Source organism: Netta rufina (assembly GCF_964035555.1).
Source record: "Netta rufina genome assembly, chromosome: 3".
NCBI classification, from domain to species: Eukaryota; Metazoa; Chordata; class Aves; order Anseriformes; family Anatidae; genus Netta; species Netta rufina.
The window spans coordinates 75,418,045-75,437,240 of NC_140125.1; positions in this window are offsets into that span (position 1 = coordinate 75,418,045).

A 19,196-nucleotide genomic window follows, 5' to 3' on the forward strand; every position below is an offset into this window, starting at 1 on the left:
ATTTGTAAAAATTGAATTTATCAATCATAATAAAATTATTATTATTATTATTATTATTATTATTATTATTATTATTATTATTATTATTATTATTATTATTATTATTTGGCACACCAGCAGGGGTCATCTGTTGACCAACAAATATTTGTCTTCATGCATTGCAAAAATATCTTCGTGTTTATGTAGGATTTAAACAGTGACTGAGAAAACAAGTCATGGAACTGACCACTTGGCACATTTCCATTTCTTTTGCTTTTGCATTATGTTTCTAGGAAGTTAACTACAGCTTCTTGCATTTGTCACTGTCAGTAAAATTCATACAAAGCAAGCACTTAGTCTTTGTACAAGGTTGGAAAACTCATAGCGTTTGGGAAAGAATTAAATTTATCCTTCAAATTGTGTGCATCAGCTTATGAGCTCATGATCTGCATGCTCTGGCAGAAATAGCCAGTCATGCACCTGCTCTTCTTTTAGCCTCCTCTTCTTCCCTTTTTGCAAGGTCACCACTGATAACAGCCTAGGCCAGTGGCAAAGAAAAGGTACACACTCTTTATTTTTCGCAGTACCCTATGCTTATACAGTTTAATTGCGACAATACTGCTGCATCATGTGAAAAGCACTAGAGTTTCAATGATCATGATAAAGCATAATGTGACATTTCATTAGAGAGAGGGTTTTTCATTCCTAATAGAATTGAATAGCCTAAGAACTGGCAATTATTATTTTATTTTTATTTTTATTTTTATTTTTATTTTTATTTTTATTTTTATTTTTATTTTTATTTTTATTTTTATTTTTATTTTTATTTTTATTTTTATTTATTTTTATTTTTATTTTTATTTTTATTTTTATTTTTATTTTTTAACATTGTACCACAAAATAAATAATGAAAACAAAAATCTTTGAAAATATGAGTTTTCTGTGGGAAGGACAAAGGTCTGAGCCTGTACAAAAGGGAATTTCAATTTTAGTTTTTCAAAAATCTTCCTTAGTAACTCATACTTGCAATATCAAAACAAAACAAAACAAAACAACAACAACAACAACAACAAACACAACAATTAAATTGCAGATGAGTAATTACATTTCTTTAATTCATTCTTTTTCTCTCTTAAATATAGAATGAAATGGGATGAAGTAATGTTAGTACACATTTCAGGACCTGAAGGAAGAGAAGATGGAAACCCTTTCACTACAGGGAACAAGTTCACAGATTCACATAAATGTCCCTGCCTTCTAAACATGTCCTTTTCTCCTCATAACTCATATTGACTGAAAAAGTGAAACAGTGGAGAAGAAAATGTCAGCAAAGCTGGCAGAAAATAGTAGTGGATGCAGATAAACTCCAACATAAAGATTTCCTATAATCGTATGCCACTGCTTTGACAATAACTTAAAAATACCTTTTCCTATCTGCTATTATAGAGTTTTGACATTTACAACTGCCTTTAAGCTGCCCTTGAAGCCAGTTCTTTGTGTAACAAAGGTGTAATATATTTTCTCTAGAAAGTTTGTTTTACTCTGGGATACCATCCACAAACTCTGCATTTGAATGCAGATATTAGGTAAACAGATACATGATTCTTTCACAGAAGTGAGCACACTATCAGTGCTGAAGGAAAACATTTGTGATTCATATCCGAAATCTGTCATGGCTGGCTCGGGTGGTATGCCTGGATATCTGGGTTCTCTGAAGCCTACAGAGAATAGTAGAGGATACTTATTTAGTCCATTCTTCATTGGTCATCTCAGTCTAGACTCCCTTAGTGTTCATCTATATGTAGTTTTACTATCCCTAGATATTCAATGTGTCAAATGACAATAGTAGACAAGGTCATAACCAGGTCTTTTTCTCATTCCTTTCTCAGTCTGACCTATTTTTTTTTTTTTTAAATCTCAGTGAAAGACATTGAGCAAAGTGGTAATCGAAAGAGAGAAACAACTGCAAAGCTGCCCTGTGCCAAACAGATCTGCTGCCAAACTGTCAGAGTAGTTAGGAATCTCAGACTCTTTGATGCCCTTGAGGTCTCAGACACATCTGCTTAGGAAAACTGCCTTATTGCCTCTGAGCCAGCGAGGCAAGTGGCTGTGTTCTGCTGAAAGATGACTAGGCTGCCATGATCCATGCTTAGCTACAGTGCTCCAGGAATACTTCCAAGCACATAGATCTTAATAGGGCTTCATTAGTCCAAAATACATATGCCTGTCTCCTTGCCAGCATCCTGGAGTATATTACCCTGCATTGCTCTTCATAGAGCATAAGATTAATCTGATAGGGTTAGCCCTTTTCTTCGTATTAATGGTGTTTCCCCAGCTACTTTCCTTCTGAAATCAGCACCTTTCTTGTCTGCTTCATTTCTCAGGAATATTGGAGCTGATGATGCTGTGATAGAAAACCTGTGGAATTGGATTTCTGACTGTGGAAAGTTTATAATAGATACTAATTTCACACTTTTCAAAAGAGAATGCCAGCCTCATTTCTTCCGTCTAGCATTATGACAGCTGCAACCAAAAATTGACAGAGAAGAACTAGGGAACATTGGCACTTTAGGAATCAACAGGGAAATACCCATGAATTGTCCCAAAAGAATTAGGGAGGGCTCCTCCAAAAAGGTGATACAGCCTATAGCCCAGCTATTTTGCCCCTATACCAATGTACAACAGATGGGAAACAAGCAGGAGGAGTTGGAAACCACTGTGCAACTAGAAAACCATGACCTAATGTCTGTCATGGAAATATGATGGGACAAATCAAACAAAAGAAACACAGCAATTAAGGGCTACAAGTCTTTCAGAAAGATAGGCAGGGAAGGAGGGGCATGGTGTTGCTCTCTGTGTTAAGGAAGGGATATATTACGAAGAGCTGCCTCTGAGAAACACACAGAGACAGGTTGGGAGCTAGAGTGTGAAAAGTTAAGGTCCAGATGAATAAAGGTATGGTTATGGTCTACTAAAAGCCACATGATCAAGGGGAGCCTGTTGACAAGGCCTTCCTGCTTCAGCTACAAGAAGCACTGAGCTCACAGGCTCTCATCCTGATGGGGGACTTAATCCCCTGTCTACTCACTGAGAAAGCTACACAGGAGGCTGTAAGTGATCCAGGAGTGTGTCAAGGATAACTTCCTGATCCAGGTTTTAAACAGACCAGCCAGACGAGAAGCATACTGGACCTGGTCCTCACCAGTACATATAAACTCATGAAAGAGGTTCAAACTGGAGGCAGTCTGGGCCGCAGTGACAAAGCCCTAGTTGAGTTTGTGATCTCAAGGAATATGAGACTTGCAAAAAGCAAAGTCAGGACCCTGAACTTTGGTAGAGCAAACTTGCAGCAATTACCCTAGTGGATGACATCCCTTGGGACACTGTCCTTAGGGACAAAGAAACTGATTAGAGCTGGCAGCTCTTTAAGGACTTCAGAGTGCAAGATTTGGGTTTGTGACTCTGTGATCTGCTTCTTCTGCAGCTGCAGATTTCCCTGTGTATCCTGTGGAGCAGTCAGCTCTCTCTTGCCCACCTGCATATCCTTATGTAGATCACTTGCTCATCTCTTTTCGCTTGTCCAAACTTATATCTGGGACTGTTTCACTACGGATGAAAAAACACCACACTAATTAGTATAGAGCACACATTCTGGATCAGTAGCATCAATCTTTTACTCAGACCCTTAATCTGAGCCATCTTCAGCTCAGACTACTCTCCAAAACTTCGTATGAAGGTTTATTTTATATATATATGTATATGTATATATATTTCTTTTTTTCCCCCCATGGATTCACCACTTTATCTTAAATACTTCAGTGGTCTTTCCTCTGGCCTTGGCAAATATAACTTTGCTCCGTTCACACCTATTCTGAACAATGTTGCTAAGATCATTTTTACAGCTTGTGTCTCTGACCACACCACATTTGTCTAGGTATCCTTTACCTGTCTTTCCTTCCTCTCCATGCCTTTCTGTATATTTTTATTTCTTCATGTTCCATGGATTTTGTATTGGGGGCACAGGGAGAACAGGAATGTAAAACTAGACCCCAAAGACAACTCAGTTAATTTTCAAAATGTAAATTCTAGATGCTTATTCCTCTGTAAGTCCTGGTCATAACATCTCCCTAAGTAGTGCTGCTTATTTTAATGATGAAATCTAAGTGAAAATATCAATGCCAGTTTAACCAGGGACTTGTTACAACACCTTCATGAGAAAGGGAGACCTATTAACAGTTTTCTCTGAAAATGAAAGAGCTGTGATTTTCTGCTCTGCATGTGTTTTAAAGACCCATAATACATTGCTATATTGGCCTGAGTGACAGCTTACAGTCCCCATTTGGGAGGAAAAAAGGGGAAAAGAAAAGACAGCTCATGTCTGTAGCAACCAGGTGTTACAGAACTGCACAGTGCCAGAGAGTTCCCTATAAATGAGCTCTCTGCTTGCTAAGCAGTCCTGTTTCCCTTGCACAGCCCATTCATCTTCCTCCCACTGGGCAGCATGAGCTGCAGAATTAACTGCTGTCTTGGGGCTGTGTTCACTCTCTTGCATGTATCCAGCTTGGCAAATAAGCCTGTACCACGGTTTTAAATTAAACAAAGTAACAAACAAAACAAACAAAAAAGTTAACCAAAACCTCTTTGTACATCCTTTACTGGTGGGTTTCTGAGGCAAGAAAGATGCCAGCAGAGAGGTGTGCTTCTGATCCTCACTGCAATCACACCTGAAAAATCTTAGGCTGCTCCTCTGCTGGCAGGAGATGCCTTCTCTATCTGTCTCTTTTGAGCGACTTGAATATTTTTGGTGTACTATTCATGGTCCTTCTCTTATCCTGACTTCACACTAATGCAGCTTGATTGGCTTGCTAGACTAAGTTTAGCTCCATGGAACAGAGAGAATCTAATCCTTCCTTTATGGGTGATTATGATTTAGCATCACTTTCCTAGAGATATATTTGTTTATTAAAGTTAACCTTATTTTTCCCTTATCTAACATAGTGACTGACACCACATGGACTATCCATATTTTTGGATGTAGACAAATTTTGCTTGCATGGTAATATATGTTAGAAATGATGCCACAGCTAAGGATCATCACTTGCATACCACGTAAGTTAGTCATGAATCAGTGAAAGAAGAGAGAGAATCAATGGATTTAGCTAGATGTGAACCTCCAGTGATTTATCCAGGAATTTGAAATAACCTCTGGCCTATGCAGTTCACATTTGTAGTGGTCATTACTCAAGATATCTGTCTGGTTTGGCTACATTTGCCCCTGAAATTCATTTACAGAACTTATATTATAGTGCCTATTAGGGATATGGGCTGGTGGTAGCCTCAATGCTGATTATTTTGTACTAATATAGGAAGCTGTAAAATAATCTGCACAATTTCAAATATATTGTAATGTATTGTTGGCTGAGAATTAACTGCAAAATATCTCAATGCTTTGTTTAATTGTCTTTGAAATGTAAAAAACCACCTCCACATGTCAACTTATGTTCAAAAGAACTTGCATTCAAAACAACTGTGCTACATGTATGAAATAAAGTTAAACTAATTCAATTTCCTATGGGGGAAAAAAAAAAGTTCTCCAGTGTTTTACAACTAGTGGAGACATCAGGGAGTGACATGTTATAAACGTCTCAACAGATGGAAGATTTGATCTAATAATGTAGAAAAAGATACTCACAAATAATTTATTTGTCAATTGGTGGGGGAAAAAAGAGTGAATAATTTATTTGGTCAATATTATTCAATCATCAATAGAGCTGGTAGAATAATTTATAAATTTTCTTATGAATAATTTATTCACCAATTGATGGTAGGAGGAAATTAATGAAGTAAACAATATTCTAATAATACTGAACAGGCTCTTAGACTCAGGGCAGCCACACAGGATCTGAGGAATGGATTTTGTTCTCCTCAGCCTGATGACAGGCTATGCACCAATGCAGCACATCACCAAAGTGCAGCTGCTCTGTAGCTGCTTCTGCAGTTTGCTGGTAGCAATCACCTTTCCCATCTACCCACCAAGGCCAAGAAATCACCAAAGGTGCCCTGACAGTGCTGGGTGGTTTCTCTGTCTTTGGTGGGGAGCAGCTTGGAAATTTGTCATGTAGTAGTCTGCTGGTGTCTGCAGACCGTCTGCTTCTGACACATGCTAGCAAAGGCTGCAGGTGCCATCACAGCCCTTCAGCAGCTTGAAATGTGTCACACGGTTGAGAAATGTGCTGCACCCTGCTTGTGCACGCAAAGTAGGAAGCAGAGGGTTTCCTTCAGAAAGCCACAGGGCAGTGTCCCTTATTTCCAGACAGACTGCAAAAATAAAAAGTAAAACTCCAAGATAATCTAGGAGAAAAAAACTTAACAGCTTAAACTATTTCATTGTACATCCTTAAAGGGGCAAATCATCAAGCTGCTGAGATCCACAACAGATTTTAAAAGTCTGGTTGTACAACTGAATCGTGCTGCGCATGAAATCACATGACAAAGTGTTGACATGTAAAGAGTTAAAAATACCCCCCTTCACACCCTGTCTTTTCAAATATGACTTCACAGGCTTGTTACTTTGACAGCTGAAATCATTTCAAGGCAAATCTTATTTGAAAATAATTTCTAGATTTGTGTGTGTGGGGAAATTTAGTAATATTTATTAATATCTTTCTAATGTGGCTGTGTGAGATGGAAGTTTCTCAATGTGTAATGCATTCAGAAACATCTCACTGCCTTCAGACAGAATCCACAGGTTTGCTCTGAGTTCGCTTTATGGCCATTGAATGGATCATTTACAAATCCAGTCTGAACATTAACCAGGAGCTGTAAAAGAATATAATTAATAAAAATAATTTCAACATAGCTTCTGTTGTACTGTAATCTCACTTTGTAATAGCTGGCATAAAGACACAAATAAAAACTAAGCATGAGGATATGAGCATTTTTTTTCTTTCTATCTTTTCCCATTTTCAAAGTGCTAAATTTAATGGTGGATATATGTGTAGTTTGGGATGAAAACAGATGCCCTTTATGAATAGACTAAGTGGAGGAATCAGCTGGCTTATGCCCTCTCTCAACTGTTACCAGGGTTTTTCTATCCTTTGTTCCTTTGTTAAATATAAACTGTAAGCAGTGAAAATCAAAAAAAAAAAAAAAAAAAAAAGGAAAGTTTATGAATTATACACGGTCACAGAGTTTATTAGTGCTCTGTGCTCAGCCTCTTGGGAGTCACTGGAAGAAGAGCTTTGAGCAATTTCTAAATTTTCATATGGGTTCTCCATTTCTTTATCTCATTCAGCTTTTGATATGGTGCATAAATTATTTATCAGGGCTACCATTATTTCGTTAGCTCGCGTTGTCCTCTGGCACTATGTCTGTAGAACGATATTCATTTTGCATTTGCAATTATTAAACTTAAAAGAAATCAGTTAATTCTTCCTCTCTTCAGTTCTCTCATTTAACAGAATGATGTGTGAAGGACTGGGACGGAAAAAGAATTCCATTTTGACCTTGAATCCTAATTACTCTTTTCATCCTGGCATTTCACCAGAAGTAACTGAAGTTTATGTGGGAAATATTTCTATTTTCCTTTCTCTCTTTCTTTTTTTAATGAGAAGATGTGATAGGAAATAAATTTTTCCACATCATAAATTCACCATTAAAGCTTTAGTGAATTATGTGCTATGGTGGTTAAGTTCAGAGAAGGATCCTCTTTTATATACTTCAAGTCTGTCTCCTGGAAGTTAATTTTTGAAGTATTTCATCTCATAGCCTGCTGGTTGCAGTAAAAGAGACACTAGTCTTTTCCCCCACCAGAGTGTACAATATGTTCACAAACAAATGTTGATTCTGATTCTGCTGAGCACTGCTGCATCCCCACTCAAGGCCACTGTCAGTACTGGGGCTGGATGGTTGTGATGCGCTCCTTCCCCTGTGCTGACAGCCACCCAGGTGAAGGACTCGCCTCCTCTCTGCAATAGGCACTGCTTTCTCAAACGCAAGATCACAGTCTAGAAGAAATAAGCAACATTATAGTGTTACCTAAGATAATTTTACCAGTAGCAGATGTGGATTAATTCATCAATTTCTTTCAGGTAGCAGAGTCTGACCTACAGGTTCCCTTAATTCTTCAGTCCTTAAAGATGCTTCTTTCAGGACTCCATGAAAATTCTTGTTGTTACCTACCTTATTTCTCATTAGAAATATTTATTTTCTTAAAAATCAATGTCCTGTATTACTTCCCTGAGCAATTCTTCTTGAGGGGACAGGAACTTTTAGTCTTGTAAATTTATTAATTGTATTGCGTATGATCAAATTTAATGTATCTAGTAGTCTGTGGGACTGAGTACCCTTAATAACAATTAAGAATCCAAGAAGGTGGGATGATGGCAGGGGCCACATTGTTGCTAACAACAGAATCAAACCCTGGAGAGTGTGGTATGAGAAAGGGTACCTCCTTACTCCAATTTATTGGTCTTATTGTTATCTGTTTAATAGTTATCTACGGAATATGAAGTTGCAGAGATGTCTTTATGTTGTGTTAGGTCAGCACAGGAAGTTTCTAACTTGTTTTATAAAATGTAGACATAAAGTAGGTACAAAGGAACCATGGAGTTGAAGTTTTATATATGAAGAGAACCTTGCTCTCTTCTATTGCAAAGGATTGTTGTTACATTTATACGTAACGTTTATTCTTTCCTTCCCCTTTGAATTTGTAGATATAGTTTTTGCCTCTGAAGGGTGTTTGTTCAGAGCCCTTGACAGATAAAGCTACTCGCAGAAGAGATGTCAGATTAGCCTCAGCAGAAGAAAGTTTCTCTAGCTACACCTTGTCAGAGGAACAGTTCAGTGCCTGAGAACCATGTCTGCTGGGATTCCAGGAGCAATATTTTTTTAATGCAAATACACAACTCCTAGGCAGAAAAATGTTTCCCTGATGTGAGGCCACTGCTCTCCCTGCTCTCTTCACTCCAGCTGCCTGCATTTTTTCCAGGAAGAAGCTTCTGGGCTTCTGCCCAACCTGCCCATGCTCCCAGGCAGCCCAACTTCAGGCTTTGTTCACACTGCTGTGTGAAGAACAAGGATGATTAAAAAGAAATCAACCCTCTACACACATTCACACTTCTTGTCCTAAGCCCTCACAGCTCTATCAGCATATGCTGCAGAAACCAGCCACAGAACTATGAACATATTTGTACCCTTTGATTCACCAGGCAAGAAAGAAAAAAAAATCTTTTATCTCTTAGAACACTAACAGCTTCTTTCCATCTATGAAAATAACAAACACTTGCTTTGAAATGAAGTCTGTCAGCAGAATATTAATGGAAAGCACTTCTGCAGACTAGTATCTAGGATCTACTCTGCAGTGTAAAGGTAAAAAAAAAAAAAAAAAAGAAAATAAAGGCAACCACCCAGTTGTCTAGTTGTCTCCTATGAGAGAGAGACTGTTCTGCACAACACTGTGTGTCCTGTGACTTCCAAGGTTACTGCAGGGACCAGCCCCAGCACATGGAGTTTCTCTTGTTATTGCAGCCTCTGTAAGGATATAAATGTTACACAACAACAGCAGCTGCTAGGCTTATCTCTTGAACAAACAGAAGATAATGCAATTGAGTTTGCTTTTGGCCAAGGAAGGTCTACTCAGAGGGTAACATAATGCTTTGGATAAAATTGAGGATCAGATTATTTGACACCAATTTAATACTTGGGATTCGAGAGCAGGCAGTTGCCGCTACCGTGGTGTCATTCCTATACATTTCCCTACAGTGTCCCAAGCCTTGATGGCTGCAATGTTGTGATAACAGGACAGTTCCTCCTGCCTGTAACTGCCTCTCAAATTGCAGCTTGGAAAACATACACTCCATTGACAACTTCTTCCTCTGCTCAGGGTTACCATTTTTCCACCAGATCCTTCCCCTGCCAGCTAACAGAAGTAATCGAGCTGAGACCTCTGTTGTGACTGGCAGTGCATTGAGCTGTACCAGCCATCTGCTTTATAGAAAGGCAGATGTGTTTGAAATTTCTGTAGAAGAACAATACTATTATTATTTCTAATTAATAGTCTACAAGGACACAAAACCATTCAAAATCAAATTAAATCCCAATCAAAAAAGTCAAGAGTGATTTCTCATTGATTGCATTTTAAAGTCAACCGAGTTGAATTTTTTTTTTTTTCCACAAGATATAATAGCTTAGTGATAGGTGTTTTTCTAGGGAGATTGAAACTGAAATGACTGTGCTTTTTTTTTTTTTTTTTTTTTTCTGTTTTCTTTTTCTTTTTTTTTCTTAATATTTTTTTTAATGTAATCAACTGTTTAAAGGAAGATCTATTTTAATTAGAATGGCATAGCAAGGTCTGTCAAGCTTATGCTCCTCTGGAAGTTTATTATGAAGTTGTGCAGAAAGAAAAATGTTCTGTGTGTTTACTCTCTCCCAAAGGGCAAGATGAAGTTAAAATGAGCCTTTGTGCCTGCTAGCATATACAGACCCCATGGGTCTCCTAAATTCCTGCTCTGCAAAGGCTGCTGCATACTGAGAAAAGGAAATATCATCGCCTTTCTTCAGAATGGCAGATTAAGTTTTCCCTGGTTCCTCCTTTCTGAGGATCAGACTCTAACATAACATATATGGATGCTAAAGAGCCCAGATGGCTGGTTCAGCTTTAAATTAATAACATCAGCACTCCAGTCAGATGGGGGATGATACAGTTGTTAAGTTTGTTCAACCCCACCCCTTCTGTGTGTTGCACTAATAGTTTAATTTAGTGCTGCTTGCATTCCTCTTGCCCAAATTTCAGGAAACTGTTATTGAATAGCAGTTGCCTGTATTTGGCCACGAATACTCAACATTAGAAGAAGGGATGCTGCGCCTTGTTTCAGACCGTGACAGTTAAAACTCTTGAGAAGCTGTAAAAATATATCTAACAATATTGGAGTTAAGTCTTTTGATGCTACAAGGAGGAGATGTTGTAAAAGTCTGAGTCTCCAAATTCCTGAACTCTTGGTTGCTCATGACTGCATTTCAAGGGGATGTTAGTAAAGGAAAAAAAAACAACACAGTATGGAGCAAGCACTCTGTACTATGCAGGATGAATGAACAAATCCCGAGTAAGAATGATCATGGATCAGTGGAAATCAATACTACAGGACATTTAATGGTGATGCAGGAAAATCTGTATCACTGTGAGTGAATCCTTGGAAAAACAAATCAATATTAAGCCAGTCATTCATTACAGAATGACCATGAAAATGATGGGGTTTCAGTATTAGAATCTAAAAACTGGATAAAGGCATACAATATTCTCCACAGCAAAAATAAATAAATAAACAAATAAATCCACATTTCACTGTATTTGAACAATCCAACTTACATTTTGGGCAGAACCAATATTGAATCTTTGGCACTTGCCTAATGGAAAGAGTGACTTGCAGAGGTATCTACAGTAGCAGAGAGGTTATCCTATTAGAGAGGACCATGGACAGCTGTTCCTGTTTACAGTATAAATTATTTTTTCTCCCATTGTTTCCTTATGTTCTTGAAGGGCATTTAAAATTTCTGGGGAATTAATACATATTTCTTCCTTGTTATTTCATTCAAAATATGAGGAAAGACTGAAACTGGCTTTAGTATGTGTTATGTTCCAGTCTTCCTGATGAGGTGACATCTTTCTGTTGTGGGTCTAAGGCTGCATTCTTAAAGGACAGTACTTTGCACTGGGCTCTGTTACGCTGTCAGAGTTCCAAGCCTATCCTCCAGAGGACTCTTTAGCTCTCTGAGGAATATACCTATATACCATTAACTGTTCTTCTCAATTGTAAAAGTGGTAGAAAACTCATTATATTCTTCTTGCACTATGTTTTCCTTAACTAAATTATATTTGCCACTGTAAAAGACCTATTGATTAATTTAATAGATCTTTTGTTCTTTCTACAGATTGATGTCTTACTTGTTATCTTGCCTTCCTGTGCATTCTTCACTTCAGTCTATTTAAGTATTCTGAAAGCTTTATAAGATTTTTAAAATTCTTTATTATTTTGTCCCTCATGTATCAGTCTGGACAGGGGTGAAATCACACAGGCACTCAGCAACTACCAGCCACAAACAGGTCCTCTCTCCCCCTAGGGTAGTGTCTGGTGCAAAGATGACAAGTGCCAAAAGGATTTGTCACTCAGAAAACTGACATCAGGAACACTGGGCTAAAAGTTGACTCCAATCCCCAACAGGACTGCGTACGAATATATATGATTTTCCTTTGTCTTTAACAGAAAATATTCTGACAGCACTTCTTGGTTCTCATCTCTCTTTCAGCTGGAGCCTTGGGAAGCCAGTCTAGGTGTGAAGCTGTAATAAATCCTGAGGACCACAGCAGAGGCAACAAGAAAACAACTATTATACCAGTGTGATAATATAATGGGTAAAGTGATGGGGTAGGGGAAGCAGGACATAACACTTGATGATAAAAGTTCTCCCTGGTCAGTGTCCTAAATGTCAAAAGTGTCACCAAGCAATTTAATACAGACAGCAATCTGACTTCAGAGCTACATGGTGGAAAGTCATATTCCCCTGGATGGTAGTCTTAAATCACTATCTCAGCCTGCACAGTTCACACTGTACTAAGTATCTAGGCTTTTTACAAATTTCCCATCTGCATACAGCAATTTGCTTGTTGATGTTTAGACATGATTGACATAATTTGACAATCTGGCTTATTAGTTTGCTTTGTAACTATGTAAAACACTGACAATGATTACCCCAGTTGACTGAGGACATGTTTCCTGTGACACAGTAAACAAACGTAGCAAAGGAGGCTTTTTCCAAGTGATTGCTCCAGTCCCCTAATGAGAATGTTAACTTATTTCATCAGCTCTGCACTACACCAAGCTTCCTAATGAATCCTGAAGCCATGCAGCTCTGTTTCTTCAGCTTGGGGTACAGTAGCTAGAATTGTATTCCAATGGTCTTTTCTCCCATCTTCAGCTGTGTTATAATGAAGCCACTTTTTTTTTTTTTTTTTTTTTTTAGATTGCCTGCACAAGGGCATTTCTTTGAAAAAGAAAGTATTTCCAAAATTTAGTTTCAAAACCAAGCAAACTCCTTAGAGGAGTGCTTATTCTTATAAATCAGTGTCTCTTAATGGAAAGAACATGATGAGAGAATGAGTAATGATAGCTAAAAAAAAATAAGAATGAATCAACCTGCTCATTAACCTGCTTGCAGAGTAAATCCTCTGTGCTCTGAAGGCCAGGATTTAAGACAGTTCCTTTAAATCAAAGTTGTTTTTTTTTTTTTTTTTCTTATGAATACTGTTCTTCTCCTCCCTTCTGTAAGTTATATTTGGGTCTTCAATGGCTATATGTAGGGGACATTTTTCAGGTGACTGCAAACATCACTGCTGATTTATATGGAGGAAATAACACATGGTATTCCCAGGGGAGAAAATCATTACCTTGGTTTTGGTGCATCTAATTACAATAAGCCTCAATCACACTCACCATCTACCCTAATTATCGAGGGAATTGCCAGTGTTTAACAATGAAGGAAAGAGTGCTCCCATGTCCAATTAAGGTTTTCTTTGAGGATTAATAAATCATGTCTCATCAGCCCCACTGACCCAGAGGTGTTAATCTTCACCTTATCACTCTAATCTTGAAGTAAAATTCTGCAGATCAAGAGCAACAGAGTGGTTGAGTTAATTGTTCCATTAAGTTGATGAAGTCTTTATGCCCATGTCCAATAATATACTATTCCCTAAGCATCTTTCCAGGCTCCGCTACAGAACAGAAAACAAATAATATAAAGAGTGCCACAGCCATTGGTTGCAGGTAAGCAGTGGTTTGGACTCTGATCTGTACCTGTTTTATATGACTACTGATGCTACATTCACACACTGCAGCAAGAGAGTGAGAAGATGATATAGAGTGAAGAGAGGTTTTAGCACATCTAAATGCAGTTGCAAAAAGAAGTAAATCATATAGTCAATAATGTAAAGAAGACTTAACTGTTATCTGCCCTGTAAACAGTATCCTTGATTACAAGGCATAAACAATAATGTTTTATTTAAGGGCAAGTATCCAGATATTTTTCTGGTAAGTTTTTCTTATTGACAAACCTACAGTAATCATGGAGAACACAGGAAATTGAGTTAAAATATGCTCCTAACCACTACAACAAATTAGAAAACAAATTTTAACTGCCTTCCCAGTCTACTTGTATTTGTTTGTGTTTCTAAGTACTCAGTCATGTAAGATTCTTTTGGCATGAATATTCACAAACGTACTGAGCTCACAGTAAAAAAGCAATTTCATAAATATTTATTTTCAAGAAGTTCCTCTTCACTATGAGAGCTGAGAAGGAAAGGAAATGGGAATTGTTACCTTTCAGGGCATGGGTCAAATACTTGTGTCACTGAACAAAGGGAGAGGGCAAAAAATGGGATCAAAGACAATAATTTCATGGGGTGGGTAGAGGGGTAAAGGGAGGTGGACTGGATTTGTGAAAGGCTTTTTAATGTATAATCTTTTTTTTTGTTTGTTTGTTTGTTTTTTTCCTATTCACACATTATTTTCTTCCCCCCTCTGCCTCTTTTCCTTCTACACAAAACACAAATCTGATTTTCCTCTTGCCCCTCAGTCTAGCCCCAAAGCAATGAAACTCATACTCTTCCAGGAGTGAAAGACTAAAAATGCTGTATTGGATTCAATAGCACAGGAGCATGTGCTTAAAACAAGACAGGCATTAAATGAGGGTTAAAGAGTTAGTTGAGAGGAGATAAAAAAGAGTAATATTTTTCCCCATTCTGTCAAAAATACAAGCTTTATATATATATATATATTCTGAAGCTCAGGTAAAGCCTCTTATGTTACACACTGAATTCACTTCTGAATAAACACCTAAATAAGAAAATACAGCATTAAACAACATGACTGATAATGTTTTTCATAAAGATTTCTCAGAGAATTTTGAACAGTTCTCTTAGCTGCTATTTCATCCATATTATTGTTTCTTTTTTCTTTTTCTTTTTTTTTTTTCTTTCCATCTATTTCAAATTTTAGAATGAAAACAGATAAGCTATTATCATGTCTCCTCTCTATGTCCTGTGCTAAGAAATGGGATATACCATTATACTGACTTCAAAGCACTGCATCTGTAAAAATGACAAGTGACTTACACATCAAAGCGTGCACCTAATAAAGCACCCCCACCAGATCATTAAAATGATTATTTTCACCAATAAAGTTTTGGGATAACTTGATTTGCCTCTTTCCCACTACTTGTCATCTTCTCTGCCTTCCAAAAATTTATTATTCAATAAAATACAAGGCATGCAATATTCCCAAGGTCACTCTACCATTCTCCTTCAAGACCTCCACTAAAACTCTCTTGTAGTATAAGAGTATGAAAACAAAAAAAGAAACAACAAAACAAAAACAAAACAAAACACAAACAACAACAACAAACCACCACCGCCACCGCCACCAAAACACAAAATTAATCCTCCCTTACCCTCAAGCCTAAGAGGATTCAAACTCACATATCTCACCTCCCAAGAGAATTACAACCTTTCCATTTATGGGCTGGTGTCATTATGTATGTGCATGCATGTGCAAATGTACAGAGACAGAGGGACAGACAGAACACTGCACTACTTCTAACAAAGCTGTTTTATTTTACATTAAATAATTAAGAATTCCTTGGGCTAGAAAGCAGGACAGAGCATGACTAGAGGCAGCAATTAGGACATTCAGCAAGGACAGGGAACACCTCGTTTTTGTTCTTTGCTTCAAAAAATACTCATAATTTAAATCAGTGACTGCTCTAATTTAAATACGTAGCCGTGTCTTTGCCCCTAGACTGGCTGATGAAGCATGTGAGCCCTCGTGTTCCATGTGACTAGTTAGGTACATCAGAAGGACTTCAAGAAAAAGAAGTATTTTTTAAGTCTGCTGCACTGGGGCAGTTTCTGGCACTGGGTATTTGCTAGGGCATGATTTTGTCAGGTCACTGCCTCATTGGGTAACCACAAAATTCAAACACATCTCAGAAAACTCAGGATTCAGTAACAGCTGTATTTTCTGCTGCACTTGTGTTTGACTGGTTCTTCTCACAGGGTGGAAGAGATGGTAAAACTATGTCAGTATCTTTTTCTGGGTAAGCTTTAAGAAAAGCAATGGCACTAGTTCCCCAGGTAAGAATCCTAGCACAAATTGTGAGATATGTTCATCTGATTCATGTCAGTTTGGAACAGTGCTAGGGCCGCATGGTATGATGAATGTGACCTTCTGTCTCACACACCCTTGTATAACCACAAGTCTAAGAAAAACAGAGTGGTTAATGTATATAATTCTTGTATCTTGCAAAGGAATGTTTTAGCAATTTGTGTCAATAGAGAGATTGAAGGGAAATGTATTTGTAGGTTATTCCTTGAAGTCTCTGATATTTGGGGGGTTTCAGAATAACTGCTAACTATTATGACTATTGCATGGGACACTATACAAGTCTCTGATATCTGGCCAGGAGATTAAGGAGACAGGGAGAGCTGAAGAACAACTAAAAGACAAAGCTTGCAGGGGATGTTGCACAAGTCTCTGACATACAGCCAAGTTGGACAATAGAGAGGGGGGAGGAAGACTATGAGCCTTCAGCATGAGAGACCCCCAGAGACCCCCAGAGGGACCACCGGAGACTGATACGCATGCTCCAGTAGGAGGGTTTGGATTCCGGAAACTAATTATAATAACCCTGTTTTTTTTAGAAGTAGTAATGAATATGTATCAGCCTAGGAGCATAAAAATCAGCTGCTTGATGTAACTGGTGTGCGTCTTGGTGGAGCAGAGACTCCTGGTGCACCCAGTGCTGTTTGCTTACCTCTATTCCTTTAATAAATTGTAAACTTTGATTATAGTCCTATTTTGAAGACTGAGCCATCTATTACAAAACCAAAGGTGAATTCTTAAACGAAACAATTTCTACCCATTTTTCTAGTCACTCTGGTTCACAGAAGTACCTTCAGAACATACCTAAGGTTGGAGTTAAGGGTTACAGGATTAAGTACTGCCAACACTTAGGTAACTCAACTGGGTTATCAAGATTCAAGTCCATGCTCCAGAACAAATAATTAATCATAATTCTCTATGATTGCATTAGGTGAATGGATGAAATATCATAGAAATATGTGAAATGTGTCTGGTTCATCAAATATAGAAGGAAGGTTTTGGCACCTAGCTGTAGGGCAGAATGTATGTCCAAGAATATTGAGAGAAAGATGTCCCTCTAGCCAGAGGTAAATGATCCTTTCCCCTTCATTTAATTCCTGGTTTGTCTAGGTACTTTCCTGTGCAGTTCCAAGGTGGAGCACTGCACCAGGGATTGAGGACTCCAGGAGATGTTAATTAAATACTCTACATATCAGTACATGTCTTCTACCTGAATCTAGGTAGGTATAACCTATGTCCCTTCTATTTAATCCTTCAGATGTATAGAAGGAATATATGTTTCCAAAGTTGGATGAAACCATACAGATTATTTTCAGTTATTGTTCTTAGAAAACAGATGTGTGAGACAGCACTGGAAATTGTTGTGTTGACAAAATAAAATCAATTATGCAAAGAACATTATTATGAGACAAGTAAAATGTTTGTAAAGTAGTTAATGTCAGATTGTTCCTATTCATGCATTTTTAAAATAGATTTATAAAATGCATCCAATTCATAAGTGTTTTACCTTTCATACTTTTTGTTAATTTATTTTATATTAAAATTCCACTAAGTGATTATCTCTGCACATTTTTTACATAGCAGTAAAATAATTTTATATCTTCTTCCATATCCCTCTGCCTCAATTTTAATAATAATAAGTCTGAATAGTTATAAATACAAAACTGAAAGCAACCTGCCTGACAAACTAGAATGCATAAAAAATCTGAGTGTCACCATTCTTTCCTAATCTGTGACAAATTACACCAAGTTTGTACAAGATATTACCTTCTTGTTTCTTCTCTTAAAACAAAACAAAACAAACAAATCAAAAACAAAAGCCTCTACATTTATGATTCTCATTTTGTTTCGCAGTAAAAAAGTAAATGAAATTAAAAGGGACTAAAACCTGTTTAAAGTGATGAAAAATTAAAAGGGAACCTTGTGAACACCTTTCTTTCAATTGCTTTTATTTCATCAGCCCATACAACTGGGCATCTATCTATAAATCAGTTGCAGACTTTAAATTCAGTTTGCTGGAGCCATAAAAATGATTTATTATTATTATTATTATTTTTATAATTTTAATCAGCAGGAACCTGAACCACATCAATATGAAATTGATAGGAGTATTTCCACAAACCGAAACATACTTCGGGCTACACTTCTAATTTGCTCCAGAATTTTTCTTGTTTTGGGACACACTTTTCCCCTAGTGGCTGGAAGACTACCAGGTTACTTCTGTGGTACCTGATCTGTTTTCCTGTACAATTTAGAATATCATTTTCTCCATTAACACCAGTGACAGGACCTGCGGGAATGGGGTTAAGCTGAGGCAGGGGAAATTTAGGCTTGACATCAGGAGGGGGTTCTTCACAGAGAGGGTGGTTGCACACTGGAACAGGCTCCCCAGGGAAGTGGTCACTGCACCGAGCCTGTCTGAATTTAAGAAGAGATTGGACTGTGCACTTAGGCACATGGTCTGAACTTTTGGATAGACCTGTGCGGTGTCAAGAGTTGGACTTGATGATCCTTAAGGGTCCCTTCCAACTCAGGATATTCTATGATTCTATGATTCTATGATTTCTATATTTTCAGTTAGAAATAATTCTTTTGTCATTCTGGGGAAACAACAGTTGAGGTGAGAAGGGTGCCAGCTGCAGAATCTGGCACTCAGTAGAGATATGGCTTGCAGGGATTCCAAGAGGGCAAGCTAGAAATTGTCAAAGTATCTAAAGCCTTGAAGAAATGCCAATAAAGTAAATAACATTTATCTCAAGGTTGCCTCCATACTAAATACAACCCTTCTTTGTTGTCTTTTGTCAATTCTTAGAAGATCTGAGTTGCAATAGACTGTCTACCACATCCTGTTGTCACCTCTAAGCAAGATATAAAAAATTAGTTCATTAGCAGGATTCTTTGTCAAAGACCTGGAGGAGTATTTCTTGCTAAGATGTAGCAAGGTAGAAATTTTAGTTAAAAGACCTAGTAGTAGTTTTTAATCCAGTAGAAAAAGCTATAACATTGATT